At 37.2% G+C, this 10,330-nt stretch overlaps 1 long non-coding RNA gene across 1 annotated transcript; it reads left to right on the top strand.

The window, feature by feature from the left end:
* Positions 1 to 2,872: 2,872 nt before the first annotated feature.
* Positions 2,873 to 5,910, top strand: LOC310638654. Its single transcript, XR_014492146.1, has 3 exons — positions 2,873 to 3,064; positions 5,017 to 5,141; positions 5,701 to 5,910. It is a non-coding gene; the product is annotated as an uncharacterized lncRNA (long non-coding RNA).
* The last annotated feature ends 4,420 nt before the right edge of the window (positions 5,911 to 10,330 follow it).

Genomic DNA, 10,330 nt, shown 5'->3' with positions numbered 1-10,330 from the left:
ATTCGACCCGCCAAACTGCCGACCTTCTGATCGACAAGCTCAGCATCCTAACCCATTGAGCCACCACATCCCTTTGGGTGTGGAGTTATTTATATAGTCTCTTCCTGAAAAACTCCACTGTTGGAACAAACATAACTTCTGCAGGCAAGTTGTTCCACTCATTAATTTCTACTTAGTTCTAGGTTGGTTCTCTCCTTAATTAGTTTCCATTCATTGCTTCCTTGCCCTGCCTTCTGGTGCTTTGGAAAAAAGATTGACTTATTTTCCAACCTCTTCAACCAACACCCAAAATGATAGATCACAGGTGGAGGAATCTGATGGTCAAGTTTCACAAGCCAGCAACTGGCAAAGCCAGTTGCCCCCAGTCCATTATCAGGACTCCCTGCCATACCAAATTATGGTCTGCTTAGCTGAATAACCCATAGCTGACATGGGGCAGGAAGTAGGAAATCACGGATCTTCAAACCCCAGTGGGTACATTCACATAGCAGATTCATTCAACCAAAGCAAACTTCAGTGTGATTAAGAATATGAACCTGTCGGAACTTGTTAAAGATTGTATGATAAAATGGGCCCAGAATATTCAAGAACCAATAATGATGGATACTTGGGAAACAATCTGGGTCAGAAATGTAAAATTTACACAGGCACAAAATTTAAGAGAGAATTTTTATAAGATGTTTTATAGATGGCATTTAGATCCTAAGAAATTGGCATGTATGTATTCAAATTATCAGCCTAAATGCTGGAGGTGTGGTTGTGATGATGCAACATATTATCATATATGGTGGACCTGTAAAAAAGTTAAAGCTTTTTGGATTAAAAGTTGGTGGAATATGCAGAAGATATTTAAGAAAAAGATAAAGTTTTCTCCACAATTAATTTTGCTGGTTATTACTATAGACTGTACTGCTATAGAAACTAAATTGATGTTATATTTAATAACGGCAGCAAGACTTTTGGTAGCGCAATATTGGAAGAAGGAGGATTTGCCTACTATAGAAGAATGGACTTTAAAAGTTTCGAACCTGGCAGAAATGGCAAAAATTTCAGCATATTTGAAAGACCATTCGCAACAAAGATATATCTTGGAATGGAGAAGATGGATTGATTATATTCAGAATAAATATGGGACCAAAAAGTTTCATTTAGCATTTGAATAAGTAGTAGATTTATAAGATTTATTATTATTTAGTTACTTTTAAGGAGAGTTAAAGTTCGATAGGATTTTGGTTTTAGTTTAGTTTTATTATATTTGTATACTGCCCTTCTCCCGAAGGACTCAGGGCGGTGAACAGGGCACATATAAAAAATACAGGATACAAAAATTAAAAAGAATTAAATAGTAGCCCAGCTAAAACAATCGATAACAATATAAAAATCCCCATTAAAACCCCAACATATCCCCATCCCTAGGAGGATCATCTGAGTTAGCTCGGGAGTTCATGGCTTCCATGACGGCCATGGACCTGACGCAAGTAATTCTTGGACCAACTCATGAGGGAGGCCACACCCTTGACTTGGTTTTCTTATCTGGACGGTGGTTTGATGATCTTGGTGGGGGCTCTCCAACTGTTATGCCCCTGTCATGGACCGATCATCACCTCCTTCGGCTGGTCTTTAAAGTGTTATTATAGTTAGTTAGCATATTATAGTTTAAGATTGTTAGGGTTAATACCCTGTATTACGCTCTGGGAAGTCGGGAGGAGGGGGAGGGAGGGGAAATTGGGTGGGGGTGGGGGAGGGGTGGGTCTTATGTTTATAAAGTATTTGTAAAACTTTTTAATAAGAATAAAAAAAAGAATATGAACCTGTGTAGAAATATGTGTTTCCTTCCATGTAATTGGAAAATTTCCAGTACAGGCTATTTTGACTGTTAGCAAAATGTTTAATACATAGGTTTCAGTTTTTTATTTTATCATTTTACACTTTGGGGACAAATTCAGCTGTCCTAAACCAAAATAGAATTATGGTAACAAGGACGATGGACACCTGCCCCCATATCTTGGAGGAAATGATGCTTTTTGCTTAATTTTGGAAGCTGTTTCTATGCGCTCAAACAAGTAGACCAGATGGTGCTCCTGCTAAGAGGAAGATTTTCTGTTGCTATGCTCCGTTATGCTATACGGCTGAGGCTCAGAGGCCCAGTGTTTAGCCACCAAGAATAGTCCATACTCCTTGTAGTAAAACCAATACCAGCATCCGCTGCCAGGAAGAATTCCTGAGGAGCTGATCAGATGCTACTCTTGCTATAAGTTCCAAGGAGTCAAGATCAGTTATAAATGGAATGGACAGAGCTCTGACTGTATTGCACAAAAAGTGCTCTCTCTCTCTGGGGCTGCTGTGTCAGAGAAACCATCCCAGGTACACAGCTTCATGCTGGAATGAACTTGGACTTTTCATATTTAAACAAAATAGGATCCTGCTCACCTTCTTTATGTATTGAGCTTCAAGTAATCTAGATAGTTCTTGGGTTATAACGGCAATTGGGATTGGGACTGCCATTGCTAACTGATGCACTTGTAAAGCAGAATGTCATGTGATCACATTGCTTAATAATGACAGTCCCAACAGTCCTGATTCCCATTGTAACCCAAAGACATGTGTGTCATTAAGTGGAAGTTGTGGAAGTCCCAGGTAAGGAGCACAAAGTGTTATGGGGGTTGCTGCTGAGGGATAGGAGGTTTCAGCATGGTAGAAAGTGGGAGGGGCATTTGAGACGCCCGACATAGGTCACACATGAGTACAGGAAAGTCAGAAGCTGGATGGTGTGGCACTAATGTGACTACAGGAAGGCAGGGGGACTTATCAGAATGACTTGCAACTTTATCTGCTGGCTTCCTCATTAACTTTGCTTGAGGGCAGCTGGCAGGGAAGGTTGCAAATAAGAAATAACAATCAAAGTAGCTGATTATGGGCCCCTGCAAATATCATGTGACCTGGCTGCCAAGTACCAAAATCATGATCATAAGACCCTGGGTGGTGCTGCGATGGCCAGAACTCTGAGGACTGGTCATAAGTACCACTTGTTCACAACTCTGAATCATTGCTGAACAAGTTGGAGGTAAGTGAAGACTCTCTATATAGCTAAAGAAGGTAATGCTGGTTTTTTTTTTTTAGAGCTTTCTGAACTGGGTTTTGGGGATGTATACATTTCGTTATCATACTCAGTAAATATGATGTTGTCTTCCTCCTGCTGCTGCTGCTCCTCGTCCTCACTATTATTGTAATTAAAGAAGATAATCCTGGGATTGTTTTTCCTCAGTGTTATTAGAAAAATCCCCTGCTCTTTATTGGACAGTTTTTGCTGTCTCTCTGCAACTCAGTTTATAGGAAGAAGAGAAATTCTATTAAATACCAAAGTGAAAATATCCATTGCATTCCTAAGGTCAGTTTGTGGAATGGCATAACAGATATTGAAAAAAGAAGGTGAAATGGCAAATTCTCTTTTAGTGTGCCTACTATGAATGAATTGTAATTTTTCTCTGCCAAAAGATATGCAATAGTCTGCCCTAACAACAGAAGTTTAAAAAAAATACGGATTGCATTGTTGCTGTAAGAGGGATCATATAAGTGGATCTCTAGAGAAGAATTTGACGGATAATTTCATAAGCATTTCATAACATTTGTCCTAAGCATAAAGAAATGTTTGTGTTTGTGGATATGTGTATTCATTCTATATGTTATACAAAGTCATATAGAATTGGAGTCATTTAATAATTATATTGCACAATCATTAGTAAATCCAGGAAACTGTAATATACATAATGATTAAAAATAAAATTTAACACCAATTGTTGAGTTTGGTTTTGCTGTTCTTTGGGGAGTATTACAGCAGTTTTATTTAATGCTTATCAGCTTCTTTCCATAAAAATGGAACACAAGTGCATTGTGTAAAATAGTTATTACACTTAAGACATGGTAGAGAGATTCTGGAAACATTGGTACAATTTGCTTTCAACATATACGCTAATGTTGTTGAGTCTGGCTTATTTAGTTATTTAGTTAATGTCACCATGTTCAATAGTAAAGTATAGGGAAGACAATCATCTGATTTGAAATATTTACTTTAGAAATATGAAGGCTTAATATAATCAGAATACTAAATAGACTAGAAATATTCAAGATTATCAGTCCCATTGAGAGCCTAACATATGTTATCATATATAATCAAACATTGCAACAAAAGTATGTTGTATAATTAAAAGTATAAATACAATATAAGAGAACTGGGTCAGAAAGGACATTATTTTAAGTGTATGGCTTCCATATCTTAGCCTACATAGGAAGGCTAATATTTCTTTTAATTGAGAGTGGCTATAATTACAAAATTTTGCAAGTTTGCTTGTGCACCATCTCACATTTTTATACAATGTGAATTAGGGTAGGTGTTTGAGCCATAGACATATTTTGTATTTGTTTTCAACTTAGGCCACATGAAATTCATTGCTTTGGTAATGCATCTGGTCTATCTCTGTCAGAGTCATCTTGATTACTCTTTGTTGACCAGGAATCTAATATTTCTATTGACAGTCTTGAGGGAGCATATGAGGCTATGTCATCAGATCCTCTGCTGGCCTTCAAGGTCATGAAAAGTTCCTTGGAAAACAACTAATATCCCTGAGATAACATTTGATATCCTTGGAAGACTTCCAAGGGAGGTGGATGACTGTTTCTGTACTTCTTTATCTTGAGTGTGCCAGCTTGTCTGGGTGGAGTGTGCCAGTGCTTCTCGGTGGAGAAATGGACCATGTAGCATATAAATATGAGTGTCAAAGTGTGCTCAGGGTTCCCTCTTGTTTGGAGGGACCTGTCTTTATTCAGCTGAATAAATGTGTAAAAGCTTATCAAGGCAAATGCCTGGACTCTGTTTTTATTTATACAAAGCCACACCTGAAACAGACAAAACACTCTTTACATCTCCTTCAAAATCTTCAGAACATTCAGATATCATCTGGAAACAGTTTTAGAAAATAGCAAAATTTGGATGAGGACAACTCCTTTCTTTTTCCACAGGGAAACTGTCAGTCTGAACCAGCCATTAGATTGTTTCATGACTGGGGAGAGGAGAAAGTCAATGAACATGACTGGTTTATCATAGCCCTATCAATTGGCCATCATTGGTTCCAGGTTAAAATCAGGTAATTTAGATAATGCACAGTTCAGTTCAGTTCCAATAATTTAGCATATATTCAAGCAGTGCTTTTTTTGTAAAAGAAAAACTCACACATGTCATACAACCCGCCTTGCCTACTCTACAAGATTCCATCCAAAAAAGGGGCCGGAACTCCGTTCTGAGTGTTCTGTGACAAAACAAAGCCCTGCATTCAAGTTTTAAAACAATTATCTGTAAGGTACCAACCAGGAAATAATTCAAGGAAGAATTTGTTTTCATTGCCAACCAAAAGCATATTTCAGTCAATCACCACTAGCAATGCTGGTGCTGAGTTAGCCTTGTTTACTCAGGACTGTGCTTGAGCATACAGCCAATCCACTTGTCGGCCGGTTGCAAATTGAGCAGCTTGGCATCAGGTTTGCACCTCAGGAAGTTTATTCTAGCTAATTTAGCATCTCATCTTTTAATGTGCCACATTTTTACAATAAAAACCAAGCCGAGAGTTCCAGCCGAGAGGAACTTGCACTGAGTTTCCAAATTCCTGCTGGGCAATCTTAGCATCTTGTTTCTTTTTTGATTAACAGGGGGAAGATAGCTCTTGGGAATACCTGAACCTAAAATGAACTGAAAAATGTATTAACGTCTTTGCCACTTGCCCAGCTACAGAGAAAGAATTCGCACCAATCCGATCTTTCTCGACAGCTGTTGCTGCAAGGTGATACTGCAAAGGCATCTTAAAACAGAATATGGCATATTCTTGCTCTGCATGGTTCCTGGGGTATTTTGGTGATCACCAGCTGGCTTCTAATTGTGTTTTAAATGCAACATTAAAAAAGAGAGAAATGTTTTTTTAGCATTTTGGTTTTGGTTGTTTTTTTAATGGACTATGCTTAAATTAAGTAATAAAACATGATGTATGGAATCTGGACCTCATGCAAGAGAATATCCTTATGTTAATTTGTCAATCCAATTTTGGTCAAATTTAAATCTTAATTGAAATCATATGGATTAAATTAGCAATGACTAACTTGTCCTGTGCAATTACATTTAATTGGATTAGAGCCTTTAAAAAGTTTTTAAATAACAGATTGAGCAGGAGTGAACTCAGATATTCTTGTTTGGGACTTCGAGATTTTTTTTCTTCAAATTCAGAGGAGACCTTGCTAATGCTGACTTCATAAGCAGAAGTCTTAGACCTATACTAAGCAATGAGCATGCTGGTATCCATTCATATTCCAAAACGGGCACCAATCTAGAATTACTGCCAAAGGAATTTAATAATTTTAACAGAGATCTATTCAAATGTCCTTGAGGAAACTTTCTTTTCACTTAATAAACTATAGGGGCAGGTAAAAAATGTAAAATAAATTAGAAAAATAATGCAGAAAAAAGGCATGCTCTGTATTTTATCATTTTATACATAGAAACCATTTCAGCCTAACTTAATAGTATCTGTATTATTGACTTTAAATGGATAATTAGTCTATTTTGCACATTACGTAGGGGCACACATATCTAACTTTGCCACTGACTGTCAGGCATATATGTTTGATGTGTATGTGTATGCACACACACACACACTTGTAATTGTATATTTAAGTTTTACATTTTAAAGTATACTTTTTTCCATATTTAAAATTCTAATGTGATCCTTAAGCAAATGATTTGCTGTTTTTAATGATAAACCATAAATAAGTTATAATAGTCTGGTTTTATATATATTAGTTTGGTTTAAATGTTATATAAAGCAATAATGGGGGTGATCATTCTTCATTCTAAACCACCAACTGCATTACAGGTCATTGTCAATTGATTTTAAACTTGGAGTAAGAAACTTCAATAACCTGCAAAATGCTGATGATACCATTTGGACAGTTGAAAATGCAAATAGTCTGGAAGTTCTATGTGTGAAAGTCAATGAGTGGTTAGAAACACTCTGTATGACAATCTGCATCCCAACAATCATGGATTGGATTGGAAAAGGGCTGATGTGGTTCCTACCTTCAGGAAAGAAAGGAGAAAAAAAAACAGACCCAGGAAACTACAGACCAATCAGTTTAACATCAATACCTGGGAAGATCCTAGAAAAGATAATCAAAACTTATCTAAAAACTTATTTATTTGAACAAGCCGGCCTGGTCTGATGGGTTTGGGGTTTTAATATTGATTTTAATTAATTTATTGCATCGGGCACAATTATTTAATTTTTTTAAACTTTTGTATCTTATATTTTTGATATTTATTGCCCTGTACACCGCCCTGAGTCCTTCGGGAGAAGGGCGGTATATAAATCAAATAAATAAAAAAAATAAAAAACAGATCTGCAAACAATTAGAAGCAAACAAAGTTATAACTAATAGCTAGCATGGGTTTGTTAAAAACAGATCCTGCCAAACCAATCTTATTTCATTCTTTGACAAAGTGACTAAACTAATAGACCAGTGAAATACTGTGGACATAGTATACTTAGACTTCAGTAACACATTTGACAAAGTAGGCCGCAATCTACTTCTTGGTAAACTAGGAAAAGGTGGAATAGACAACATCAACACCAGATGGATCTGTAGCTGGTTGGCAAACTGTACTTAATGAGTAGTCCTCGATGGCATTACATCCACTTGGAGAGAAGTAACCAGTGGGGTACCACAAGGTTCCATCTTAGGCCCAGTACTCTTCAATATCTTCATCAATGAAGATATGAGGAAATTGAAGGGGAATTTATCAAATATGCAGATGACACAAAACTGGCAGGAGTAGCAAACACCCCAGAAGACAAATTCAGGATCCAAAAAGATCTTGACAAACATGAACAATGGGCCCTATCCAACAAAAAAAAAACTTTTACATTTAAGCAGGAAAAATCAAAGGTACAAGTACAGATTGGGCAAGACCTGGCTTAAAAATAGTAACTGTCAGAGGGACCTGGGAGTCCTAGTGGATGATCACTTAACTATGAACCAGCAGTGTGCAGCTGCCACCAAAAAAGCTAATACAATCCTGGGTTGTATAAACAGAGGCATAGAATCAAGATCATGCAAGGTATTAGTACCGCTTTATAAAACCCTAATAAAACCACACTTGAATACTGCAGCCAATTTTGGTCACCATATCACAAAAAAGATGTTGAGAGTTTGGAAAAAAAATTCAGAGAAGAGCAACTAAGATGATCAAAGGCATGGAGACTAAAGCATACAGTATGAAGAATGGCTACAGGACTTGGATTTAGCTAGTCTAAAGAAAAGAAGAAATAGGGGAGACATGATAGCAGTATTCCAGTATTTGAGGGGCTGCCACCAAGAAAAGGGGTTCATGTTATTCATCAAAGCACCAGAGGGCAGGACAAGAAACAATGGTTGAAAACTGATCAGAGAGAGAAACAACCTGGAATTAAGGAAAAACTTCCTGACAGTGAGGACAATTAACCAGTGGAATAGCTTGCCCTCAGAAATTGTGGGTGCTCCATCACTGGAGATTTTTGAAAAGAAGCTAGACAGTTACTGTCTGAGGTGGTATAGGTTCTCCTGCTTGAGCAGGGGGCTGGACTGGAAGACCTCAAAGGTCCCTTCCAGCTTCTATTCTATTCTATTCTATTCTATTCTATTCTACTCTACTCTACTCTACTCTACTCTACTCTACTCTACTCTACTCTACTCTACTCTACTCTACTCTACTCTACTCTATTCTATTCTATTCTATTCTATTCTATTCTATTCTATTCTATTCTATTCTATTCTATTCTATTCTATTCTATTCTACTCTACTCTACTCTACTCTACTCTACTCTACTCTACTCTACTCTACTCTACTCTACTCTACTCTACTCTACTCTACTCTATTCTATTCTATTCTATTCTATTCTATTCTATTCTATTCTATTCTATTCTATTCTATTCTATTCTTGTTTTAAAATGACATCAGTGCAGGAATTCAGTTCTACAGAAAACATAATGAAATGGGCAGGTTGGGTTAGAAATATTTATAGGCTGTTTGAGAGACAATGTAGTTGGGACAGAGACCTTAGACCAAATGGTGTGCAATGCTATGTTTGAATACTTTTTTATCAAATATAAAAAGGCAGCTGAAAATGGAAATGGAAGAGGTGGCACATGGAACCACATATAATGTTGCTCTATGGCTATTTTAAATCATGGAATCACTAAAAACACAAAACTGACAACACTGTGACTATGTACATTTAGGGATATACAAAACTGATTCCTCACCACCACCACTATTGTATGGCAATGGGATGAAATTAGCGAACACAACAAGCTTGAATTCTGTTGTGGGAGCCATTCTTGATTGATGATGTCTGTTACCTGATCCCAGATTTCTGTTCAGCTGCTAAATGTTCACAACCTCCATCCTGGTGCCCATTCAGTGACGATACAGAGCTGACACAATTTGTCTCTTCTTATCATATCAATTTAGCAATTCTAGTTACTAGATAAACCACTCTTTTGAGTGATTTATGTGTCATGCAACCAGTGGTGGGATTCAGCCAGTTCGCACCAGTTGATGCCCAGGCCCAGAATAGATTTCCGGAAGCAACATAGTCACAGAGAACCAGTTGTTCACATATTTGAATCCAACACTGCATGGAACCCCACACCTGTCAACTAGAAGAGATCCAGAGTGACCTATCTCAAAGGGAAGAAGCTTAAGGAAAGTGAATGACAGTCCTCTAAGGCATGGTGGTAATTGGACATGCACATTACCACAGGTGATGATGGAAGAACAAAATGGGGAGGGTTGTTCAAAGGGAGTTTGTGTGTGTCTCTCTCTCTGTGTGTGTGCACATACACAGGAACTTCTGTGTCCATGTGTGCATGCTTGTATGGTGTCTGTGTGCCTATATGTGTATACATCAAACTTTGCTTGGAAAGTAAAAAAAAAAGATATTGCTCAGAAATTATTTTTTTAAAAAATCTTATACATACTCAACTTCATGAAGTAGTAATCTTGAGATATCAAATTCAGTACTAAGCCTTAAAAAAATCTTTCTCCAGTACTGCCATACATTTGTACTCTCATCTGCATTTGCATCCGGAGGTTGATTCAGGACAGTCAGAATGGTTCTCACATGCAGAACAAATTAAACTTAAAAAGTTGTTGCACTTAAAAAAGGTTTTTTAAAACCATCCAATGCTTTCATATTAAGTCACTCATTACTGTATATCTTATATATTTAGATGGAGGAAATAAGGGAAGGGA

Source organism: Vipera ursinii (assembly GCF_947247035.1).
Source record: "Vipera ursinii genome assembly, chromosome: 1".
Taxonomy (NCBI): Eukaryota; Metazoa; Chordata; class Lepidosauria; order Squamata; family Viperidae; genus Vipera; species Vipera ursinii.
This window is presented reverse-complemented; position numbering and strand designations above follow the sequence as displayed.